Source organism: Vulpes lagopus, chromosome 18 (assembly GCF_018345385.1).
Source record: "Vulpes lagopus strain Blue_001 chromosome 18, ASM1834538v1, whole genome shotgun sequence".
Taxonomy (NCBI): domain Eukaryota; kingdom Metazoa; phylum Chordata; class Mammalia; order Carnivora; family Canidae; genus Vulpes; species Vulpes lagopus.
Window position 1 is genome coordinate 38,389,849 of NC_054841.1, and position 12,637 is coordinate 38,402,485.

Below are 12,637 nucleotides of genomic sequence, written 5' to 3' on the forward strand. Positions count from 1 at the left end.
TGAGTCCAGGTCTGCTCCATGTGTCTCTCACTTCCTCAGAACCATAGCTGCTCCAGGACACAGACACAAACCATGGGAAGAAACAGTATCTTGTAAGACCTAGCTTCAGACCTGACATACCATTGCTTCTACCTGCAGGCCATCAACCAAATCAAATCAAATGGCTAAACCCAATATCAACGGGATAGGAGAATACACTCCACTGAAGAACTGGGGAAAATAGTACGATCCGCCACAGGGCCCCACAAAACATCCACAAGAAGAAATGAAAGATCTTGGGGAGAAAAGAATGGGGGGATGAAAATAAAATTCACACCCTGTTTACACGATTTTATTCATTACCCAAATTTAGTCTGGTATCAGTTCCTGTGATCCTATTGTTTCTTACTACAGTTAATTGAATGCTGAACACTGAAAATATGAAGAGTCAAATTAGATCAAGTATAACGTGCCCCCTTCCTCTCCTCTCATAAGGAGCTAGCAAACAGCTTCCTCAAGGTCTCAGTGGGAGCCTAACTAAGAGTGGGGAAAAAAATTCATCATCTGGTGATGTCTTCATGGTTTTGGACAGTGCCAAGAAGGATCTTCAGATAGGCAAACCAGTATGGGTCTTTTTCTTTATGGGGCATCTCTATTAGAGAAAGACACACTCTACAATGCGCCTTTGCAGCTCTTCCCATCAGGCCCTGGAATCTATTTGCTCGCATTCTGAATCTGGACCAGTCTTGTGATTTGCTTTAGATAATAGAATGTAGAAGATGTCATACAAGTTCCAAAGGTTAGCCCAAGAGCCTTGTAATCTTCCATCCTCTCCTGGACTCTGTCACCTCTCCTGGACTCTGTCACCAAGTGTCAGCAGGCCTTCTGGAGTATGAGATACCATGCAGAAGAGAGCTGTGCTGCCTCTGGAAGGCAACCCTGGAGGGGAGTGGTCCTCACCCCACCTGGCACCTGACCTCCAATGCATGAGACTAGCCCAGATTAGCAAAACCACTTCAATCAATTTGTAGACTTATGAGGAAGAATAAATTGTTCTTTTAAGACACTGCATTTGGGGGTTGTTGGTAATGCAGCAGTATTTACCAATACAGATGGAGTGTACTCAGCCCCGTCTTTCCTCTCCCCAGGGCTTGATGTTGGGCTTGGCCATGGTGCTTTGGCTAATGGAATGTAAGTGGATGAGAGTTTAAATGTGCTTACATAGCAGGGCCAGAACTCTGTTGTTCCTTTGTTTTGAGTCCGGGAATGCAGGCATGGGGAGCAGACTTGAAACTGACTCAAAACCCATACTCTATCCTGGACCAGCCAAGATCAGGGAAACCACAGCTGACCTGCAGATTTGCAAGTGTAAGTTAAAAGGTTTGTTACTACACTCCACCGAAATTTTGGCATTTTTGTTTAGCAGCACTATCACAGCAGAAACCTAATACACAGAGTATTCGTATATAAAGTTCTTATACTTTAGGATGCATATTATCTTACTCTATAAACTAGCACCATCTTTGAACACATAAAACAATTGCTCATTAATTATATCATAACTGGATCATACGAGGAAATTTTACAAGACAAAGAATCCTATTATGAATCCTTTTTGTAAAATGCAGTTCATGGAGCAACACCTTTAACTTACTGACTTTTGAATTTAGATTTTTTAAAGTTTATTTATTTATTTTTTAGTAAGTCTACACCCAATGGGGAGGTTGAACTCATGACCCCAAGATCAAGAGTCACATGCTCTTCTTACTGAGCCAGTCAGATGCTCCTGAATTCAGATTTCTTGCATTCAATGCTGTATTAAATTGAAATTTATATGAAGTCTAAAGAAGGGTTCTAGTTCTGATTCTGCCAACTGATTAACCATCCTTCAACAAATCTAAACACTACTAGCATTATCTGAAAACTGCTGCCCTTTTTCTAGCTTATAAGAATGCTATAACAGAAAAGGAGATACTAGATTTTTACAAAATAATATGCTATTTAGTTCAAAATAGGATTTTTTTAAAACATATAAGATTATACTGAGGAATTTATAAGAATGGTAGTCAAAACTTATCTTCCAAAATGTATCACAGAATATTTTTATTCTTATTTTTGCTTATTGAGGTAAACTTATGAAGTGCACAAATCTGAGGCATACAGTTCTATTAATTTTTACATATTAATGTAGTATGTAATTACCAGACTAAAATATACAGCACTTCTCATACTCTGGAGATCTCCTCGTGCTCCATCCCTGTCTATACTCCTCTGAGGGCACTACTCAGATCTCCCAGCACCTTAGATTAATTGTACCTTTTTGTGAATTTCATATAAATGGTATCATAGAGAATGTGTTCTTTGGTATCTATTTTTTTCCATTAAACATTATGTCTGTGAAAATCATCTGTATTGTTCCATGCAGCAACCAGCCGTCAATTCTTTTTCATTGGTGATTAGTATTCCATTATATGGCTATATCAAATATTACTTATACATTCCAAAATTGAAAGACATTCATTTCCAGCTGGGAACTAGCAGGAATAAAGCTGCTATGAATACTCTCACAAATGTTTTTTCTGTTGATATACTATTTATTTTGCTGACTGTATCTCTCTTAGAGATATTTTAAGTGATATTTTTGCAGCACAAGTATCCAAGAATAGAGGTTAGTTAAGTACACTATGATCTATTCATACAAGATAATATGCTGCAGTCATTAAAAGTTTTCTTTTAGAAGAGTTTTAATGGCCATATGAAATAAGTTTCAATTATGTCCTAAAACTATATAAAAACATCTAATAGGTATATAGGCTATGTATATTTGCATGTGCATACGTGCGTATGAGTTTGATGTGTGTATGTGTGTGTATAAATAGGAAAGAACTATACCAGAGGCAAATAGCGATCATCTTCAGGTGATAGAAATATGTATAATTAATTTTCCTTTTTTATAATTTTCCACATTGTCAACAGTGAAAATGCATTACTCTTATAATTACAAAAATGTTTAATGAAAAATTAAAAGTAACAAATCTGTTCATTAGTAAAATCTTATTTTTTTTAAGATTTTATTTATTTATTCATAAGAGACACAGAGAGAGAGGTAGAGACACAGGCAGAGGGAGAAGCAGGCTCCATGCAGGGAGCCCAATGTGGGACTCCGGGTCTCCAGGATCACACCCTGGTCTGAAGGCAGCACTAAACCGCTGAGCCATCTGGGCTGCCCAGTAAAATCTTATATTACAAAACTTACATTTTTGCAATGCTTTTTAAAAATGTATATTTACTTAACCTAAATGACATATAAAATCTTACCCCTTATCACACCAGCTAATGAGTCAGGATTGATATGGTCAGGCCAAGCCAACATCCTCCTGCATGGTTCTGCCTGGATTATTCAATGAATTCAGTTTCTCATTAATATTATTATCCAGTTGTACATTAGCCAGAAAAAGTAACCACTTTAACCCAAAGAAAGAAAGAAGAGCAAGGAGAAAGGGCAATATCTTAATGCTTCATTGATATAATAAAAGTACCAGATGAATCTCAGTAAATAAATCATCACAGGGGCACCTGGGTGGCTCAGTGGTTGAGCTTCTGGCTTTGGCTCAGGCTGTGATCCCAGGGTCCTGGAATCAAGTTCTGCATCAGGCTCCCTGCTGGAAGTCTGCTTTTCCCTCTACCTATGTCTCTGACTCTCTGTGTATCTCACAAATAAATAAATAAAATCATTAAAAAATAAATAAATCATTACAAAGTGTCTAAAAATCAATATTTATTTTTAACATGTTGTAACTGTGTATTATCTGGCAAAAATGACCTCTCATAATGACATATAGGTTCACTATATTTTGCAATAACACCCAATATTTCCTATTTATCATTCAACTTACAGTAACTATTTTTATTTTTTTCCTTTTTTAAAATTTATTTATTTATTTTTTATTGGAGTTCAATTTGCCAACATATAGCATAACACCCAGTGCTCATCCCATCAAGTGTCCCCCTCAGTGCCGGTCACCCCTACCCCCCACCCACCTCCGTTCCACCACCCCTTGTTCATTTTCCAGAGTTAGGAGTCTCTCATGTTCTGTCTCCCTCTCTGATATTTCCCACTCATTTTCTCTACTTTCCCCTTTATTCCCTTTCACTATTTTTTATATTCCCCAAATGAATGAGACCATAAAATGTTTGTCCTTCTCTCTTCTCATTTGACATAAGTCAAATGTCTTGACTTATTTCACTTAGCATAATACCCTCCAGTTCCATCCGCGTCGAAGCAAATGGTGGGTATTTGTCATTTCTAATGGCTGAGTAATATTCCATTGTACATATAGACCACAGCTTCTTTATCCATTCATCTTTCGATGGACACTGAGGCTCCTTCCACAGTTTGGCTATTGTGGACATTGCTGATAGAAACATCGGGGTGCAGGTGTCCCGGTGTTTCATTGCATCTGTATCTTTGGGGTAAATCCCCAACAGTGCAATTGCTGGCTCGTAGGGCAGGTCTATTTTTAACTCTTTGAGGAACTTCCACACAGTTTTCCAGAGTGGCTGCACCAGTTCACATTCCCACCAACAGTGTAAGAGGGTTCCCTTTTCTCCGCATCCTCTCCAACATTTGTGGTTTCCTGCCTTGTTATTTTTCCCCATTCTCACTGGTGTGAGGTGGTATCTCATTGTGGTTTTGATTTGTATTTCCCTGATGGCAAGTGATGCAGAGCATTTCCTCATGTGCTTGTTGGCCATGTCTATGTCTTCCTCTGTGATATTTCTGTTCATGTCTTTTGCCCATTTCATGATTGGATTGTTTGTTTCTTTGCTGTTGAGTTTAATAAGTTCTTTATAGATCTTGGATACTAGCCGTTTATCTGATACGTCATTTGCAAATATCTTCTCCCATTCTGTTGGTTGTCTTTTAGTTCTGTTGACTGTTTCTTTTGCTGTGCAAAAGCTTCTTATCTTGATAAAGTCCCAATAATTCATTTTTGCTTTTGTTTCTTTTGCCTTCATGGATGTATCTTGCAAGAAGTTACTGTGGCCAAGTTCAAAATGGGTGTTGCCTGTGTTCCCCTCTAGGATTTTGATGGAATCTTGTCTCACATTTAGATCCTTCATCCATTTTGTGTTTATCTTTGTGTATGGTGCAAGAGAGTGGTCTAGTTTCATTCTTCTGCATGTGGATGTCCAATTTTCTCAGCACCATTTATTGAAGATACTGTCTTTTTTCTAGTGGATAGTCTTTCCTGCTTTGTCGAATACTAGTTGACCATAAAGTTGAGGGTCCACTTCTGGTTCTCTATTCTGTTCCATTGATCTATGTGTCTGTTTTTGTGCCAGTACCACACTGTCTTGATGATCACAGCTTTGTAGTACAACCTGAAATCCGGCATTGTGATGCCCCCAGCTATGGTTTTCTTTTTTAATATTCTCCTGGCTATTCGGGGTCTTTTCTGATTCCACACAAATCTTAAGATGATTTGTTTCAATTCTCTGTAAGAAAGTCCATGGTATTTTGATAGGGATTTATTAAATGTATAAATTGCCCTGGGTAGCATAGACATTTTCACAATATTAATTCTTCCAATCCATGGCATGGACTGTCTTTCCATCTCTTTGTGTCTTCCTCAATTGCTTTCAGAAGTGTTCTGTAGTGTTTAGGGTATAGATCCTTTACCTCTTTGGTTAGGTTTATTCCTAGGTATCTTATGCTTTTGAGTGCAATTGTAAATGGGACTGACTCCTTAATTTCTCTTTCTTCAGTCTCATTGTTAGTGTATAGAAATGCCACTGACTTCTGGGCATTGATTTTGTATCCTGCCACGCTACCAAATTGCTGTATGAGTTCTAGCAATCTTGAGGTGGAGTCTTTTGGTTTTTTTTTTTCTTTTGGGTTTTCTATGTACAGTATCATGTTATCTGCGAAGAGGGAGAGTTTGACTTCTTCTTTGCCAATTTGAATGCCTTTAATGTATTTTTGTTGCCTGATTGCTGAGGCTAGGACTTCTAGTACTATGTTGAATAGCAGTGGTGAGAGTGGACATCCCTGTCTTGTTCCTGATCTTAGGGGAAAGGCTCCCAGTGTTTCCCCATTGAGAATGATATTTGCTGTGGGCTTTTCATAGATGGCTTTTAAGATGCTGAGGAATGTTCCCTCTATTCCTACACTCTGAAGAGTTTTGATCAGGAATGGATGCTGTATTTTGTCAAATGCATTCTCTGCATCTAATGAGAGGATCATATGGTTCTTGGTTTTTCTCTTGCTGATATGATGAATCACATTGATGGTTTTACGAGTGTTGAACCAGCCTTGTGTCCCAGGGATAAATCCTACTTGGTCATGGTGAATAATTTTCTTAATGTGTTGTTGGATCCTATTGGCTAATATCTTGTTGAGAATTTTTGCATCCATGTTCATCAGGGATATTGGTCTGTAATTCTCCTTTTTGGTGGGGTCTTTGTCTGGTTTTGGAATTAAGGTGATGCTGGCCTCATAGAACGAATTTGGAAGTACTCCATCTCTTTCTATCTTTCCAAACAGCTTCAGTAGAATAGGTATGGTTTCTTCTTTAAACGTTTGATAGAATTCCCCTGGGAAGCCATCTGGCCCTGGACTTTTGTGTCTTGGGAGGTTTTTAATGACTGCTTCAATTTCCTCCCTGGTTATTGGCCTGTTCGGGTTTTCTATTTCTTCCTGTTCCAGTTTTGGTAGTTTGTGGTTTTCCAGAAATGCATTCATTTCTTCTAGATTGCCTAATTTATTGGCGTAAAGCTGCTCATAAGTTTTTAAGATCATTTGTATTTCCTTGGTATTGGTGGTGATCTCTCCTTTCTTATTCATGATTTTATTAATTTGAGTCTTTTCTCTCTTCTTTTTAATAAGGCTTGCTAATGGTTTATCTATCTTATTAATTCGTTCAAAGAACCAATTCCTGGTTTTGTTGATCTGTTCCACATTTCTTCTGGTCTCTATTTCATTGAGTTCTGCTCGAATCTTTATTAACTCTCTTCTTCTGCTGAGTGTAGGATGTATTTGCTGTTTTTTCTCCAGCTCCTTTAGGTGCCAGGTTAGCTTTTGTATTTGAATTCTTTCCCGTTTTTGGATGGATGCTTGTATTGCGATGTATTTCCCCTTCAGGACTGCTTTTGCTGTATCCCAAAGATTTTGAACGGTTGTATCTTCATTCTCATTAGTTTCCATTAATCTTTTTAATTCTTCTTTAATTTCCTGGTTGACCCTTTCATCTTTTAGCAGGATGGTCTTAACCTCCATGTGTTTGAAATCCTTCCAAGCTTCTTCTTGTGATTTAGTTCTAATTTCAAAGCATTATGGTCTGAAAATATGCAGGGGCCAATCCCAATCTTTTGGTATCAGTTAAGACCTGATTTGTGACCCAGTATGTGGTCTATTCTGAGGAAAGTTCCATGTGCACTTGAGAAGAATGTGTATTCAGTTGCGTTTGGACGTAAAGTTCTGTAAATATCTGTGAAATCCATCTGGTCCAGTGTATCATTTAAAGCCCTTGTTTCTTCGGAGATGTTGTGCTTAGAAGATCTGTTGATTGTAGAAAGCACTACATTCAAGTCACCAAGTATAAGTGTGTTATTATCTATGTCTTAACTTTGGTTATTAATTGATTGATATATTTGGCAGCTCCCACATTCGGGGCATAAATATTGATGATTGTTAGGTCCTCTTATTGGATAGATATTTTAAGTATGATATAGTGTCCCTCTTCATCTCTTACTACAGTCTTTGGGATAAACTTTAATTTATCTGATATAAGGATGTCTACCCCTGCTTGCTTTTGAGGACCATTCGAATGGTAAATGGTTCTCCAACCTTTTATTTTCAGGCTGTAGGTGTCCCTAGGTCTAAAATGAGTCTCTTGTAGACAGCAATAGTTGGGTTCTTGCTTTTTTATCCAGTCTGAAACCCTGCACCTTTTGATGGGGTCATTAAGCCCATTCATGTTCAGAGTTACTATTGAAAGACATGAATTTAGTGTCATCATGATACCTATTCAGTCCCTGTTTTTGTGGATTGTTCCCTTGGACTTCCTCTTTCTATTACAGAATCCCCCTTAGTTTTTCTTGCAGAGCTGGCTTGGTGGTCACATATTCTTTCAGTTTCTGCCTATCTTGGAAGCTCTTTATCTCTCCTACTATTCTGAATGAGAAGTTTGCTGGATAAAGTATTCTTGACTGCAGGTTCTTCTCATGTAGGACCCTGAATATATCCTGTCAGCCCTTTCTGGCCTGCCAGGTCTCTGTGGAGAGGTCTGCTGTTAATCTAATATTTCTCCCCATAAAAGTTAGAGATTTCTTGTCTCTTGCTGCTTTAAGGATCTTCTCTTTATCTTTGGATTTTGCAAGTTTCACTATTAAATGTCGCAGTGTTGAACGGTTTTTATTGATTTTGGGGGGGGGGGGGGATCTCTCTATCTCCTGGATCTGAATGCCTGTTTCCTTCCCCAAGTTAGGATAGTTCTCAGCTATGATTTGTTCAGATAATATTCTGGACCTCTGTCCCTTTCGGCGCCCTTGGGAACCCCAATTAAACGTAGATTTTTCCTTCTGAGGCTGTCATTATTTCCCTTAACCTATCCTCATGATCTTTTAATTGTTTTTCTCTTTTTTCCTCACTTTCCCTCCTTGCCATCAACTTGTCTTCTATGTCACTCACTCGTACTTCTACTTCATTAAACCTCATCGTTATGACCTCTAGTTCGGATTGCATCTCATTTAATTGATTTTTAATATCAGCCTGATTAGATCTAAATTCTGCAGTCATGAAGTCTCTTGAATCCTTTATGCTTTTTTTCTAGAGCCACCAGTAGCTTTATAATTGTGCTTCTGAATTGGCTTTCTGACATTGAATTGTAATCCAAATTTTGTAACTCTGTGGGAGAGAGGACTGTTTCTGATTCTTTCTTTTGAGGTGAGTTTTTCCTTCTAGTCATATTGCTCAGTGCAGAGTGGCCAAAAACAAGTTGTACTTGATAGAAGCGCAAACTTTTCTCACCGTAGCATTCCAGCTGTTCTCTCTTTAAATCTCAGACTGAATTCGTAGGTTTTCAGGATGATTTGAAAGTTATATAGGTAATTTGGTGGGGACAGGTGACTTGGGGACCCTACTCTTCTGCCATCTTGCCCCTTCCTCAAATATTTTTATTTTCAATGCTGTCTCCTAAGCATGTATATGTTGTTTTATTCAGAAAAATCTTTGTGACCTCAATTAAGTCTATATATTGTCATGTAATGTGGCATAAAAAATCAGCTGAAAAGTTTCAACCAAAGTTAAGATTAGTTTAGAAAGGAATCTGAGAAACAGAAAATCCTCAGCTCCAAATATTTCCTTTTAAAATTTGTCTAGTCCAGGGGTCAGCAAATTATGGACAGCCTGGCCCACTGTCTCTTTTTTGTATGGTCCCTGATCTATGAATTGTTTTTTACCATTTTTAAACAGGTATACTTTAAATGATTATAAAAGTACACATGTAATGTCCTTAATTTTTCTTCTTGTCCCACAAAGTTGAAAAATGTTTAGTATCCAGCCTTTTATAGAAAAATTTGTTGATACTTGCACTATCTAGCCCATCTGTGACACCATAAGATTTTGGTTACATACTGGTGAAAACAAATGGTATTTTGGCAGATATAATTCTATGCAGAAACAGCAGTAAACATTCAACATACCCATTTTGTTTTCCTTTTACTCATAGGAATTCTATATTTCCCAGAAGTTGGGCGGGGCCATGTGACTGAACTCTGGCCAATAGCTTCCAGAGCAATGCTCCATATATATTTTTTTTTCTCTTCCCTTGTCTGCTGGATTAAGGTTCTAGAAAATACATAGCCACTAAATAGAAGGAGACCCTTACTCAAAGGAAGGCCCTCTTTAATACCAAAGTGTTGTGGTATAAGTGAGCAATCACTTTTATTGTGTTAAGTCATTGAGCTTTGGGGGTTGTTTGTTATAGCAGATGATGTTACTTGTCCTGACTAATACACGTGTAGAAAACTTTTCAATATTGTGCCTTGTGCCTGATATCATCATTGCATATTATTTACTCACATACACACATACACACACAAAAAGTGTGAGAAGAGTTTATCCTTCAGGTTTTGTGAGTAACCAAAACATCCCTTTAAAGTTTTATTTGGTTTTCAAATCCCCAACAAATAAAATATTTATTCCAAAACACTACTTTCTGTTCATCACTCATGGATAAAACAACTACAATTCCAGAACTAAGTTAGACACCAGGTAAATAAAGGAAAATCCTGACCTTTGTAAAATAACAATCATCCCAAATTTGAGCTCCAAAAATGTGTAAACAAGCTCTTTCATGCTTATTCTTCCAAGGGGCTATTTCTCATCTAACTTTCATTATCCTGTTTAGAGTTTACCAAATAAGAATCTTCAGATTTCAGTTTAGGCACATCTGGCTCACAAATGAGGCACCACACCCCCAATCATTGTGAAAGCCTTGCCATAAGCGTTGGTGATGAGATCTTGTGTTTATTAGTAAAGATGTGAGAAGCAGTTGGTCTTAAAACTGTTTTGCGTGGAGATATCTCTGATGTGGCATCTTGAATGTGTCAGTTTGTTCTTTCTCTTCTGAGGAACTGCAGTCATTAAAGTCATTCCTACATGCAAATTTACCAGTTTTAGCTTTCTTTCAGATATAACTCCACCAGGAGCTGCTGAAAAGAGTATTTCCACTACTCTTCAGCTGTTAAAAAAGAGAGAACATTTCTAGCCTGTTGGTTTTTCTCATTTGACTAGCTCTTTTTAACTTCTTGAGGTATATTTAGATTCTTTGCATTTGAAAAAAAAATGCTACAGAAGGCTAATATATTTATTATTTTTAAATCCCTGAAGTCAATTGTGATTAATAACAAATGTATTTCTCTTTTGTCTTACACCACGTCTGGCTTGCCACCATTCCCCCCCAACCCCCCCAAAAAAGTTTGAGGTGAAAGGATTAAGAATGAATTGATAATGACTTCTGGTTAGGCCAAACAAAGAATAACTGATTCATATAGGAAAGTCACCCTCTAATATGGTCACAGTCCACTGCCCTTTGGGGGCTAGACAGGACTGACTCACAATTTAGAACAAAGTGGCATAAGTTCCTGGAAAATTAGATAAACTTGTGTTTTTTCTCTTTCCACATGAGAAAATATAACCCACCAACATATCTTCGATCAAGAATTCTCCTCACTTAGCCTCACAAAAATGATTCAAGATCTTTGACTCTTGAGATTTCCATACAACTGGGCAAAAGGGCTTCATGGTCTCTGTGATGTCATGCACTAAAAACAAGGCATCATCCAGGTAGTATTCCTGCTCAAAGTTCATATTTTGAAATCAATTTGGAGAACCAATCATGCAAGTATAAACTGGAGGTCTTTTGGCAAAATCAATGGGCTGAGGCTCTTCAAACATTTTAATGACACAAAAGACCAAAAGGAAAGGGGGCTGGGGACCATTCAAGACAGAGAGAGACATGACAATGGCAATGAAACACAATGAGCAATTGTCACCTGAATCCTGGATAGAAAATAATATATAATTATAAATGATACTGTAGGGACAGTAAGAGAATGTTGAGTAAGGATAGTCAATTAGAGAAGATTATTGTATTGGTGGTAAATGTCCTGAGAAAAACCAATACTGTGATGATATAGCAGAATCTCTTCATTCTTAGGAGAAATATGCTGACACCCTGGGCGGAAGGCAGTGCTAAACTGCTGAGCCACCCGGGTTGCCCTTATGTTAATGTTTTAAAGGCAATTCAAATGTATGGTGATAGAAGTCAGAACACTGGTAATTGTCAGAGGGTAATTGGCCTCTGGGGTGCTGGTAATAGATTGTTTCTCAATCTGGGTGGTAAAAATTCCACTGAGCTACACTTAGGACGTGTACTCTTGTCAATGTGTATGTCATATTTCCATTTTTAAAAGTTCCCTTTGAAAAACAAAACATTGGTCTTGGAGCTGGGAAACCTAATAGCATCACCAAGTCCCTTTGCAATATTGAAAACGTCTACTTAATTCTCTGGACCTCAGTTTCCTCATCTAGAAAGGGAAGCTGGATATTCTAAACACCCCTCCCAACATCCAGACTCTGAGATTCAACTCACTTCTTGCCTAGAAATTGTCAGAAGTTAAAAAAAAAACTTACATCATGTATAATATATAACCTTATAATTATGAAGCACTTTTCTCTTCCAGCTCTAGCATGTCCCTGAGATTTTATTTTGCTTCAGAGAATTTGCACAGAAATAATTACAGCAGGACACCTGGGTGGCTCAGCGGTTGAGCACCTGCCTTCAGCTCAGGTCACGATCCCGGGTCTGGGGATAGAGTCCCGCAACCAGCTCCCTGCGAGGAGCCTGCTTCTCCCTCTGGCTATATCTCTGCCTCTCTCTCTCTCTCTCTCTCTCTCTCTCATGAATAAATAAATACAATCTTAAAAAAAAGAAAGGAAATAATTGTAAAAAAGCAAGAACAATAAAGGGGTCTTTTTAACATATAAATGAAAGCTACAAGGGCTCACTATCTTGCAGAAGATGTCAGTGGACAGGCAGGACTTCTGTCTTAATACCACACTAGAAATGCAGTAAAGGACCCTGCCACATAA